This window comes from Protopterus annectens, chromosome 5.part0 (genome assembly GCF_019279795.1).
Source record: "Protopterus annectens isolate FY-2018-M chromosome 5.part0, PAN1.0, whole genome shotgun sequence".
NCBI lineage: Eukaryota > Metazoa > Chordata > Ceratodontiformes > Protopteridae > Protopterus > Protopterus annectens.
Genome location: NC_056735.1, coordinates 1947347723 through 1947362757, shown reverse-complemented (window position 1 = coordinate 1947362757; position 15035 = coordinate 1947347723).

The following is a 15035-nucleotide window of genomic DNA, read 5'->3' as shown; positions in this document are numbered from 1 at the left end:
AATGAGGAAGAGAAGTATGTGAGCTAATGGATGGAAGGGTGGAGCAGTGAAGCCTGAAGATGACTAAGAAGAAGAGGAAAAGTGAGCATTGGCAGGAGTTTTACAACCTGTTAAATGACTGACCCTCTGAACAGACGTGTTTAGCAGAGAGAAAAAGTTTTGAAGAATATTTAAAAGAAAAGAGCATCTGGACAGTTTGTGAGCTCTCAACTTGTTCAGCTTCCCTTACAAGTTGGTGCCTGGGATAATTGCCCCTTTTGCCCCACCCTTTCTTTGAATCCGATTATTGTCTGAAAGTCAATCCAAAAAAACTCTAGTGTCAGTGCTGGTGCATGTCACAGTGGATCCATCCTTCATACACTGCATTTAAACATTTTTTATGGGGAAATACATTGAAATTTACATCTCGTGTTTGAGACCTTCATGTTGTTCTTTTCAGTATACTGAATCTGAAGGACTGGGTTTCAGATGTTGTTAGGGCATTCTAATGTCATTCAGATCAAGCAGATTACATCATTGTTATCCTCCCTTGCATTGATGATTTTTTGCACGTCTGTCATCTTTTGAGTATTGTGATGCACTTTATTAGGGATTATGGATGGTGTTATTGAATGACTGAAATGTTAGTAAACAGCCATGACTCTGTCATCTAAGTTTCATGCTACGTATATCATTTCTGACGTGCAGGAATTCCATTGGCTGCCATCTGTGAATACCTTGATCTTTAAAATGTTGGCATTAATCATGTGACCTTACACAAGCTGGATTCTGATTACTTGAAGGAGCTTTTATTGTCATATTCCTAAGTGAGACCTCTCAGGTCATCTGAAAATGGCCTGGAAGCTGACCCTCAGAACCACACTGAGGCTTCAGATGAACAATCCTTTGCATGCTTAAAACTTGTCTTGTGAAATTAACTGCTTTTCCTGAATTGGGCCTGCAATACAGGGACATAATATTGAGGATTCCTAATGTTTTACCTGTTTAGGTAGGAATGCTTAAGTCCACAGCAGACACTGCACACTCATATGCATGTGTGTCTACATATATTAATATTCCAGGCATTATATGACAACACCCACATGTCTAAAGGATAGTTTATTTTAAGGTAGCAGCTCACTTGCTAGTTGGAGTGCATGTTAACTATAGCTTTTCAGATAATTAATTCAATGGGAGGCAAACATTTTTAATGCTATTTCTCAGACTAGAAGATTAGTGATACATGATGTATTTCTAACAAAAAAGAGAACAGTGAAAAAAATCATTATGTAGTGTTTGTGTGTGTGTGTGTGTGTGTGTGTGTGTGTGTGTGTGTGTGTGTGTGAGAGAGAGAGAGAGAGAGAGAGAGAGAGAGGGAGATGTTGTGATTATTGTGTTTTACTGCTTCCTTCATTTATTAACCATATTTATAACAGTAAATAGCTTTGCACAATATAACTTAAAGTCATTGTCAAAATACAGAATTCTGCATATTATAAAATAGTCACTGCACAAAATGGAGCCAACATTCAATGCTCTATTCTTCAGCATGCATCAGGAATTGCTCTCAGTCTTGTTCTAAATGTTCTTCCTTTAACAAAAATGAATTCTTAGAAGAGCATGTAAGTCAATTTTAGTTAATCTCATATATTATTGTATTCTTCTCTTGTTAATATATTCTGACATTGCTATAAAGGTCAAAATATAGGTTCACTTGGTTTCAGGGAAAGTGTATTTTGCTACTAAGTATAGGTGAGTTGCTTATTTTACAGTGCTGTTAAAATAAATATTTGCTAAACTAATGATTTTTGATAACTTCATAAATAATGCAGGCCAGTGTTAAATACATACCATCATTCTTTTAATCTTCAAACTGCAGTATTACCTGTAGCAACCTGTGTGCAAATCAGAAGAAATTTATCACAGTTTCTGAGGCTTAAAATAGGCTGCCTTTAAAGGCTTGTCACAAACACTTCCTATGTTATTAATCTGTGGCTGTTTCACATGCAGCTTCTTTTCACTAGCACTTGTATGTGAAGCCATGCACTGTCACTCAGACTGACAGCAATACTTCCTGCCCACTCATATGGAACTGTGCTATTTTAAAACCTTTGTCTTCTTGCCAAAGAGAGCTTTTCCATTTAAGTCAGACACCTTTAGCAAAATTTGATCCCATATGTTCTCTTGTTAAATCTATTTCTAAATCAAATTCATAGGACTGGCCTTTTAAAGCCTTCTGCGTCTATTTGCATTCACAAGGGATGCAACATGTGTACTGATCCAGCAAAAATGAAGTCCAGGAATGTGTTATACTCCCGTATATGAAAATATGCACAATGGTAGTACTGAATTACTGAACAGTGTCAATCTAATAACCACAAGAAGACATTATTGCCAAACCAGGTGTACTGAGCTTTTTTATACTATGTAGACACAAAATAACATATCAGCTTGGTGTTAGACACACATATACATACACACACACACACACACACACACACACACACACACACACACACACACACACACACACACACACACACAGCCTACGTATTCTTTGCTCTTTGTATTTTCTATAGGGTATACTCCTCTTGCATTGCACTGCAATTTATTCACAAGAAAATTAAAAGGGATGCATATGGACAAATTGTACTATAAGACAATAAAATGTGAAGCTACTTTATCTGCTCATGACCAGAATCAGTCATTTTAATAGATGGATAACCTAGGTTCCATCTGCTTGTCTTATTACTGTTTTTGTAAATGTTAAAAATCCTGTATTACTTGATAAACAATTGAGGAATTTCATAGGACCTTTAATTCCTGTAAACAACATTTATAAATGATTTGGTAATTCAATATTACTCATTGTTTTCTATTTTCATTTGATAATGTAATAGCCAAATAAAATCTGCAGTTTGTGAATCTCTTTAATATGTAACTGAACATCTATGTCCCCAGCTACATTCAGTGCCTTCCTGGTATTGTCCTCCTACCTGCCACTTGATAATGACAAATGTACTTGTTGTATTACATTCTAGCCTCAGTTTTGGTGTATTTACATGTAAACTTACTCATTCAATCCCTTTTCTGTTTTATTTTTATTTGTTACTGTAAGTGTAACCTTTAGTTCCTTTTATTATTTTGTCTACATTAGTATGACCCCACCTTCAGTCTTTATCTTTATACTTTTTTCTTAAGTTACATCTGTTACCTGTTTTACTATCCACACAGATAATTCTTGCCATGGTGGGTAATACCTTAATCTCTGTCTATAAATTGTTGGCCTCAGCAAATACATCATTCCTAATGTCCAGGCCAAACATGATATCTGTCACAAGTATGTTAAAACAGTACTAACTACTGTACTGGACAATGAACTGTTCTACTTTTTAGTAAATTTTCTCAAGACAGATCACTACCCCTGGATTATATCATAGATATAGTCACCAGTGTCTTGTAAGGAAGCATGTCAATATGCGTCTTGAATTTGAAGCACATCACATTCACAGGACTCCATTTTTGTGCTTCAGAAATAACTAATATATAGGAATGGATCAGCTAGAATGGCAACCTGGCTGCAGTGAGAAGGCATTTTGATAATCAACCATGAGAAAACAGCTTTTTGGGAATGTTTCCTGCTCTGTATCATGCTTACGTCAGCTCAGCGTATGTCTCATATCTTTCAACACAAATCTTCAACATATGGTCACTGATGAGGAGTAGATCAAGCGTGTTCTTATTTTAGCTCACTGGATGTTTATCTGACCTTCAGCTTCAAATGTTCATAGGTACAGATATCTTATTAAGCTTATAGCCTAGGTGACCATCAATAAGTACAGCCATGTTATCTAGTACTTTTGGGAGAATAACAATGTTTCATCCTGAGTAAACATTCTCCACATATCCCCAGAGAAAATTTGCAGTCACTAATCTGGACATCCAGATTAGTTATATATGCTATGGAAGTACTCTGCTTCATAGGAAAGTGCAACCTATTACAGAAATGATGGCCATGTTGGGTTTGGTATCTATAACGTCATCTGGTGTTGTTGATGTGATAGTATATGTGAAGGTCACTAAAGCAGTTATTTGCTTTACAACTGGATGAAAGAGTTCAAAAAATTGTACATCATTCATAGATTGGCAGGCTAAGCAGAGATCATAACTGAATAGTCAATATAACACTGATTAGAAGGCAATGTTTTTAGTCTATAAAAACAGCGAAGTGAATCGAGACAGAAGATCATTCTTGTAAGGACACTTTGAGATATCTTAAGCGGGTTTTGATTCTTAGCAAGATACACATAAATATGGGGTGCACTATATTCAATGATGGATTTAATAGGAGATGAACAAAATGGGGCTGTAACTTTTATAAACCTTGAAAAGACCACAAAGGATAAACTGGGCAAAGTAGAAGGATTTTCTACCCACTACAGCAAAGCAGTGGTCAAAAGAGAGTCTAGTGTATTATCAACATACATATCCAGGTCCCTGATGACTGGGTCAGTTTTAAGTGGAATGTTATACAAGTAATACATTTAACAAATGAAAATGTACTGTATTTCTTGGTGTTGAGGGCAGACCAGAAATACAGCAAACATTTGTTTGGTCAAGCACTTTTTGGAGACTTGAGTATCAGAGTGTGATTTGATACCTGTCCCAGTTAGTAATTCTCAGCAAATGTAATTAGCTGAATTTTTTTGATATACACTTTTATGCCATAGAAACAGATACAGAACAGGAGGTCCAGGACAGAGCCCTGTGCATCACCGCTACTTTTACCATATGCATTCAGTCAGACTGCCAGTTACCTAGTCAACAAGCTACTTATGGGTTAATATCGAGTTGGAAGAGTTTCTTAATGATTGCAGTATAAGAGATGATGTCAAAATCCTTGACAAGGTCCGGATAGGCAGTGTAGATTATGTGCAACTTATCTATGACTTCAACAACCCTTTCAATGTACTCATTTAGGCTGACTGGATTATACTCAAGGATATAAGGTCACCTGTATCTCTGTTTATTAGTTCAGCCATAATATGTTTTATAGTCTTGCAAGTTATACTAGTGAGTCTAATAGCCTTGTAATTCCCAGAGTTAGTAGGGAGGTCACATTTGTCTAAGTGCATCACAACTTCCATTATCCACATCTAAGGGACATAACCAGTAGAGAGACTGAGATCGAAGAGCTAATGAAGGGGGGTTTGCTTGCTGGCAGGGATAGTCTAATGACCCATAGTGGTAGCATGTTTGGAATGTGGCAAAAGGACTTGGTTCAGATTGATCTAAGGAGGGGGTTAATGAGGAAGAATGGAGGGGGAGAGAGGGGATGGTGTGTGGATTGATGCTAGTTTCTCCGCAGCAATGTCCTTGGAGTACAGAATTGTTGCTTCTTTCCATGCTTCCTAAGGTAGCTGAAGAAGGTCTCATGTTTATCTTTTGAGTTAGTTGCAACCCTAAGGTCATAGTTAGCCTTTATTCCTAATGGTATGTTTAAGAAACTTATTTACCTGTTTAAAATCCATTTTATAATGATGAAGTGGTCATTATTTTATGATGACCATGAATTTGTTGATGCAGTAGGTCTATCATATGTATTTAGTTTTAAACATGCTAGACTGGTATGGATGTCTAAATGTATCTATCCAAAAGTAAGTAAAATTAAGAAATGTAGGCAGCAGTCTCCATTACAAGGTTTGTTGGATAGCGATACCATTTGTATCAGTAAGATCACCAAATGGTAAATAACTGGATATGTAGTGATCCATGAATGTCAGGGAGTTACCAAAGCCCACAATGCAGGTTTTCATAGAGAAGTTCACACAAAGGTAGTACAGATTTGACTAAGGAGAGGGCAACAAGGAGATGGCGTAACAGGGAAAATATTAGGACAATATTAAGGATTTTATCTGGGAGGGGAAGACGGCAAGAGTCAACTGGGATAAGGTGATTCTTCCAATAGAACAAGGAACTTTGGGATTACCTAATTTGAAATGGTATTTCAGAGCTACACAGCAGAAATCTATAATTCATAGTGGAAAAGGATAATGATTATGTAGGGGGAAGCTCAATAAACAAGGAGAGACTGCGATTTTGGATGCAGATTCCTAAGTAGAATGACAATAACCATACATGTATATATTCATAAAGTAGCAGAAAGTATTCTCTGAACAAAGCCAGCATAGGAATGGAGAAACAAGATTCTGTTAATAGGCTTAACTGCACTTAGGGACACAGACAATAGGCAAGAGGAATTGGATTCTATTGGAGAAAACTGGCAAAAGAACCAAGGTACTGGGAACAAATAATTAGAGAGGGAAAAGTAATAAACTGGGAAAAGGCCAATAATTTATTTGGACTGCAGGTTAAAGACTGGCTTACCTATCAAGGACTGATATCAGAGTATTGGCAAAGAGAAAGAAATTAGGGCATCCTAAGTGAAAGACCAATACTGGTAGAGTTTTTAGTAGAATCTAGAACAGATGCTGCTGCTAAAAAAGGAATAATTAGTAGAGCACACAAAATATTGTATAATAATTATAAGAATCAATCAGAGGAGGTTAGAAAGGATTAGGAAGAAAGACTGGATAAGCAGTTTTCAAAGAAACAAAGGGAGATACATGTAAGTCTCTCAAATATGTAATAAAGTGTAGAAGATTTGGGATCTTGGCTTGGAAGTGTTTACATAGGTATTTTTATACCTCAAGTAGACTCCAAATAATTTTTTCTCAGGTAGACAGCAAATGTAAGTGTGATGGTGAATAAAAATGTAACTGGGAACATAATTTCTGGGAGTGTAATGAGCTAGTAGACTTCAAAGATTCCTTGCAGACTACTCTGTCAGAAATACTGGGTGAGCAAATTGGTGTAACTAAGGAAATGATTTCTTTGAGCTATGATACAGAATCTGAATTGCCTAGACGTAGAAAGGCCCTGCTGAATCTAATTATGGTGGCTGCCAATAAAGCAATTACTAGAAAATGGAAATCAAAATCTAAGCCATCTGTAATAGAAGTAGTAAATATAATAACAGAGATAAAACAACTAGTACTGGGATCTTTAGCAAAGCATAGGAGAACATTTACATAGAAAAATAGGAATTGTGGGAACAATTCATGCAGAGGAGGAATGAGGTTTAAAAGAAGGCAGGATTAGAATGAGCTATGTAATGTCTGACTGACAATGACTGGATAGATTATAAGTGATGTATAATGTTTGCAACTAAAATTATGTCAATATGGTTTGTTTTCATTTATATAAATGTATGATTGCCTACGTCATACGTGATCATTTAATAAAGATGTTTCTTGTTAAAAAAAAAAAAAAGAAGAAAAAGAAGACATTGTTGGCATTTATTTAGTCCAGAAATTTCTGAGGATATTTGTTGTATTTAGTATATATATTAGCCAGTTTAAGTACAGATATTTGCAATCACACACAGCAAAGGAATTAGGTTTAACTAATATTCCGCGGTGGTGCAGCGGTAGCATTGTTGCCTCACAGCAAAAGGTTTTCCCATTCGATTGTCAGCTAGTGTGTGGGGAGTGCCTTCTATGTTGAGTCTGCATGTCCTTCTCGCGGGCCGAGTGGCGTTCCGAAAGACATGCGTGAATGGGCGTGCCTTCGTTGAATTTTGGTTGTCGAGCTGGCAACCCGGCACCGTGAAAATCTACTGACAATCATTAGCGGACCGGAGTTCCGCTGTGGCGACCCCTAACAGGGAAAAGCCGAAAGACAACAATATTAACACTTCTAACTGGTTAATGTATTCTGTATGCTCTGAAGGAGTCATAGATGGAGATTTATAACTGGCTATAATGTGATACTTACTCTTATTGTGCGTAACCAGGACTTCAACCAATTCCAGATTTGTATAATGTGGAATCTGGTGAGAGACAGTAGAGATATGAATAAATGCAGATACTCCCCCACAATTGCTGTGGATTTGAATGGATGATAGGAGTTGCAACCAGGAATGCAGGGAGTGTTCTCACTATAATGTTTCTTTAATCACACAATTACTGATATGTCTGTGGTTAAGGAAGGACTCACATTGAGAGATGCTGTTACATTAACTTATGGAATTCAGAAGTTTTACATTGATCTTATCAAGACTGGAGTTTGTTACATTGGGATGTCCATCAGGAATTCTGCCCCAAAAAATGCACGATTGGGCAATATACATTTTATCCTGTATGTGAAAATAAAAGTGTGAAAAATGCACGCCACTGTTGGCCAAGAAGATGGGTATATTGATCTTTTTGATCCATACAGAAACATACTGGCACTTCCTAGAAATATACTAGTTTACTAACCATTTACTGAATCTAATTATTCAAAGACAAAAACAGAGAACTCAACAGTTTCTGTCCTCATCTCACCTGGGTGGAGCACCCAAGATCATTCACCCTATATGGGCAGATACAAGGTCATAATTATGCTGGCGTGGTATAGGGACCTAAGGTTCCTAATGTGTTTCCTAACTATTTCACCATAGAGTCAGTTAACTGTTATCCTGTCCATTGCCAGTCTTGTATGTGTTGAACCTGTATATCTCACAATGGGGTCACAAATGACTTGACTTTTATTTTTATTTACTTTTGAAAATACCTCTTTTTTAAATACCATATTTATTAAAGTAAAAAAAATGGGTAACCATAACATATATTAGGTGGAAAAACTGTGAAGATATGCAAGCAACACATACACAATAACATTCCTGCTACGTGAGTACAATGAACTTAAAAGACTGATAGTTAACTAGTTTTATGCTACGGAAGACCTAAGACTGTTAATCATACAGGTATAGTATCACTCCAAGCTGCTTTGACTACCCTTATATTCTGTTATTATGCAACCAAGCTGCTAACATTTATGTACAAAAATGCTCCATAAGTTTTGCCATTTATTTATGTTAATCTTATTACTGTGTCATTTCCCAAGGATAAAACAAGTCCTGTGAAATACATTTCTGTCGAGTGCTATATCACCCTTCCAATGCAAAAAGATGTATGTAAGCAGAATTTATACAATGGCCCTTAACGAGAAGAACTCTATGATGTCCAGAGCATGCTTGGATTCAGTAATACCAAATACCCAGAATTTAGCATTCCATAGATGTGCTTGGTGGATACTCAGAGCTCATTTGCAACTGTTCATGACTGTGGCCCATACTACGTGGCTATGTTCACACTACCATATTATTTGCTAAAAGGTCAGTTCCAGACCACCCTCAGCATCAATATAGATTACTTTGTCTTACCCATCTCTCAAATAGGAGGAATGGGGTCAAGTGCCATTGCAAAAAAATTTGTGAAAAACAAATCTTGTAAATTCTGGCCATCTACTGTCATGTAACATTTGTTCACAACTAGACCATTCCATAGCCGTAAACTTGCTATCCAGTGCAGTGTTGCAATTACAAGTCAGGCTACCTATGACATTGAGAGTCCTGGTCAATTGATCCTTAAATTAAGCAGCTCTCTTTCTATATTCCTACCTGCTCAATTTTGTCCTCAATGAATCGGACAGCAGACAATGTTGATATTGCTGTAACACAAGAACCAGGCCTGATTGTAGCAGCAAATATTTCAAATGTCAGGACCTACTACAGTGAGTCTCAAAACATGGAGACTGAGAAGCCAAAAGAATGGACTTATTTATACAAAGTTCAAGATGCCATTTCTCAGAATATTCCATTTTCTCTAATGTATGGTGATTTGGAATTAGTGTATATATAAGTACTAGGGGTGTCAGGGGTTGCCCCAACCACAAAAATGAGTTTTAAGTAGAAGAGCAATTTTTAAGATTTGCTCTTCTTCTGTGCTTTCTGTTTTTTTTTTGTCTTTTTGGCACTTTGCAATTCAAGTGCCGGCATTTTAATAGGGAGCCTATTGTAGCTGCATGTATTGCCACCATTCCCCAAGAAGTGTTGGAAACCTAGTGCATACCAGCTGCAATAACAAAATTTTGTTAGCTTGTTTGTCCCATACATCTTCAGCCCATGATACTCCATTGTTAATCCAATCATTCCACCATAAACACTTCTTATCAACCAGGATAGATGTTCTCCCAAATCAAAAACAGGCCATACAGACCAAAGGGCCTTCTCTTTTTGCTAGTATGGCATTTCCACTCATACCAATGAATCAATGATGAAGACTCTCTGGATTCGATACATTGCAGGAAGGCACCCTCCCCAGCGTGGACTCTTAGACTTTCTAAACTCCATATCTACCTTAAATCAGAAAACTCTACCTTTCTTTCAAAATCAGAAGAATTTCCATAGGATGAACACCTTACCAAAAGTATGTAGAACAGGGACCCCTACCCCCCCCCCCCAGGTAATTTAGCAGAAACATTATCCTACAGCTGACTTGCAGCCACTTCTCTTCTCATATATAATCAAAGATATGTTTCTGCACATGTTTTAAGGAGGGGAAGAAGGTGGCATGGGAAAGATGTCAAATGATAAATAGAAGCTTCAGAAAAATAAACATCTTGATGACCTGGATCTTAATCAAAAAATTAAAATGTTTTCCTGCCATCTGGATAGCATTACCAATATATGAGCTAAAACAGACATGAGACTGTGTTATATAGACTTATCCATATCCTTACTTAGCAGAATGCCTAGGTAGTTAGTCTCCTTCATGGTGTTATTCCTTTCGATTAAAGTTGGTCATCCATCCCAGAGGTGGTGTTTGGTAAGTGGAGAGTAGCAAGATTTGTATACATTAACACTGAGTCCAGTGCCTTCAACTGACTAAGCTCCTGTATTATGTGAAAGATTTGGCTAGATGGGCCATTAAACCAATAGATGAAGTCATCTGCAAACCATGTTGTGAGTGGACATTTTATCCTATATTTCACAATCCTGAAGTTCTCAAACAAATCCGTGGGGCACAGTCTCCAACACAAAAAGGAGGGGAGACAGCAGGCACCCTTGGCTGATACCCCTTTGAAACCATATTGGATATGATAATGTTCCATTTAAAAAAAAAGAATCTGTGCTGATGGATTCCTACAGAGTAGGTGTACCCATACAATGAACCTTCTAGTAAATAGGTTCATAGGTTAGTACTAGGCTAACATCTTTTTTGAAGCATTTTAAGCCTAGCTAATTACCCCATATGAAAATCAAACCTTGCACCTGTAAGGTATACACCTTTACCATTATAACAACCTCCCATAAACTTTGGACTTTGCTGGCTTAGAACCCAGGGTCAACTGTATTGCAGTCCTACACGTACACCTCCTGCCACACTTACTCCTCTCTTAAAGATCCAGCAAAATTCTGTGAGTGAGATGTGCATTTGTGCTAAATCCACTAATAGCACCAAAGAACAACACAAATTGTCATTGTGACCTTTTTATTGGTATTAACACATTCTGAAAGCATGTGAACATAAATATGCAATGACAGCATAAACTAGCCAATATAATAGTAACTCTTGCTACCAGGTGGCTTACAACCCACCCCTATAGTGGCATTATTCATGTCCAAACCTCTTGGCATTTATGGCTTCAGGAGTACAGCATCTGCACCCACTTGTACTCTCATCCTCCAACCAAACTAGCCCTAAGGCCTGGGAAAGCAAGGAGAAAAACAACTTCAAGCCAAAAGGCATATTCAATAAATCAAAACCAAGATTAGATGAGTGAAATCCATCTGCCTGAAACTAGAGGGAATCTTCATCTTGTAAGTCCCAATTTTCAGTTACGTCATGGACACCCAATACTGTATGGCTGACAAATTTGCAGACTGTCTGCTACTTGTGTTATTAATTCATTTGTTAAATTATGTCTCTGAACAATGTATGGCCATCAAATGACAATCCCAGAGCAATTGTACTAGGCCAGAAATAACATTTTTAATATCTATGACAACAGCTGTCATTTAGGCAAAAAAAAAAAAAAAAAAAAAATATCTATATATATATATATATATATATATATATATATATATATATATATATATATATATATATATATATATATATATATATATATATATATATATATATATATGGATGCTCCTTCCCTGCTACTTTAAGTGAAGATTGGTCTAAACTAAATTTAAACCATTGGATCAGGCTGAAGCTCTCTTATCTGCTAATAGTATGTACAAGTGCCCAAATTCAACCACACAAGTTACACCTAAAACAGAAACAATTGTTATTATATTAACTATCAAATGCACTTCAAAAAGGCATCAGATCAACACTTCCTCACCCTCTTTATGACATCAATTGATTGTCCCTTCACGGCTAAGTCAGTGGCCCTACCTATCCAGATGGAGTGAGGAGATATACCCACACTAGACAATTCTTGACAATGCAATGCTTTGCGTAGAACCCAGCCCAAAATACTGTCAATGATGTCTCTGTGGTGATTCTCCTGAAAAACTGCGGTCTGAGATGGACCCAACCGTTTTTTTCTCAGTCAAGCAACAATCTTAAGTACAACATAATTCTTGGTAAAATAAGGTAAGCATAAAAACTTGGACCACAAGGAAAGAGCCACCAGGTGAATACAAATCATTTTAGCTGCTTTGTTATGAGCACACATGGCGGTTGAGAACCAGCAAACTACAAGGGGTGACCAAATTCTGGATGCTAGAGGTATTGATCCTAAAGAGTGGTAAAATGAAGCAATACATGATCCATAAGCCGTGGGACATCAGTATAGCCACTACTGATTTCCAGTCAACCACAGTGAGTTTGGAATAATCACAGGGTTTTCATGTGAGCCAGGAGCCAACTCCCTGAAATTCATAATCTGCAACTGAGAGAGGCAGTCTGCTAGTAAGTTGGTTTTGCCTGGGACATGTAATGCTCCAAAAGCCAATTTTATTTTCAAACTTTGAAAGGTGATTGCCGCTCCTTAATATGAATGTCCTGGTCAAAACATGAATTATGGCTATATTATCACACTAGAAAGCTACCCTACTGTTACTGAGCAGATCTCTCCAAACCACAGTATCTGTCTAAATGGGCATAAGTTCAAGAAAAGTGATGCCTATGTGAACAATAGGATTCCATAATTTAGGCCAAGTTCCAGTAATAAAGGTCACACAGGTAAAAACCACACTCTTGAAAGCTAAGAATACAGCATCCATGGGAACAGACAACATCCCCGGCTATGTACTACATGAACTACAAAATGAACTGGCACCTCAACTAAGTGTCATGTTTAATCATAGACTCACCTCAGGCTAGGTGCCCACTGAATGGTGCACAGCTACAGTTATCCCACTCCACAAGGGGATCCACCTTGGATCCTGGGAACTACTGTCCCATCAGTTTGACAAGCCTGATCTGCAAGGCCATGAAATGTATTATCAAGGAACTTATAAACAAAGACATTGTTAACCTTCAAACACTGGACTCCACCCAGTTTGGGTTCGTGAAGGGACGATCTTGTCTCCTGAACATGACTGACTTCTTCAAATCAGTCTCCAGAGCTGTGGGCGAGGGTAAGTCGGTCCACACAGCCTATCTAGACCTCGCCAAGGCCTTTGACACAATCTCCCACTCTGGAATCATAGATGCACTTACTAAGCTGGGCATTAATCCCTGCGTCACTCAGTGGGTTGCCAACTGGCTTACTGACAGAACTCATACTGTAAAAACAGCCAACTCCAAATACATCTCCAGACAAGTGACAAGTGGAGTACCTCAAGGTTCAGTTCTGGGACCACTCTTATTTGGCAGCTACTTCTCTGAAGTACAGGCCAACACTAAGGGACTCTGGCTAACAAAGTTTGTAGATGACTGCAAACTGGGAGCCATTATTGAATCCCCAAATGATGTGGATATTCTACAAAAGGGCCTTACAGAAACAGATGCTTGGTGCCAGAGCCATGGGCTAAAGCTCAATGCCAAGAAATGTATAGTCATCTCCTTTGGGAAAAAACATGTACCCATGAATTACCATATAGGTGGTAGTACACTAATCACCGAAAGTGTGATAAGAGACTTAGGGACACAGGTGGACAGTGGTCTCACCTTCATAAACCACATCACTAGAACAATCAGGAAATCCTTCTATGTGGCACACCTCATCACTAAGGGCTTTTCATCCAGAAAAAAGGAAGTCATTGTCCCACTGTACTCATCCCTCATTAGACCCATTATAGAATACAATGTCCAGTTTAGTATGTACCTCTCAAGACATCTGCAGCAACTGGAAAGGCCGCAGAAATACCTCACTAAAAGAATGACAGACCTAAAGCAGATGCCTATGCTGACCATCTAAAATAACTCCAGCTATACTCTGTCACATATCATCTACTCAGAGGCAATCTCTGCTTAACATACAAGGCCATGTCAAACTCAGAGCTGTTGGACATGCTCCACTTAAAGAAATCCCAATCCTTCACAGCCACATGCTCCAGGGATTTAAACTTTGTCATCACAATGAACAAAACATGCTGGAGGGATAGGTTCCTGACCTAGAGACTCCCCAGACTCTGGAATAGACTGCTCTTTTTTAGTTTATTCTCCATTTTTCCTATGTAGTATGCACAACAAGACTGGCACAGGGCTACATGCACTACTCCTTTTGTATTGCAATTATAATTACCTGTTATTGAAATTGCTCTTTTGTAGCCTTCAATCACTATACTACTTGTTTCATACATGTATCTACACTCCCTACATCCATTACATTTCCTCATACATCCAAGTGAAATCTTTATTTGTTCTTTTTCCTTTAAAATAAAATTTTTATGTTACATCCCCTTCTGAATACGATTTTTGCTTTGTGACCTACTTTTTCTGTTAGTCCAAATGCTACAAAAACACAGTTCCATTTTTTTCTATTATTTTCCTTACATCCAAACTATCCTGGTCATATGTTAATATACAATAGCAACTAGTACCATCTTCTAGTTTGTTTGACCCTACCAGGCTCTCTGGATTTTTCAGTATAAAAGGGTAACTCTCATTTCTTCTGTTTACTACATATTTTTCTTGAACCTCTAACACACTATTGGGGTACCCTCTTACTCTCAACATGTCCTTCAGTTTAGTGAGGCACAGTAAACT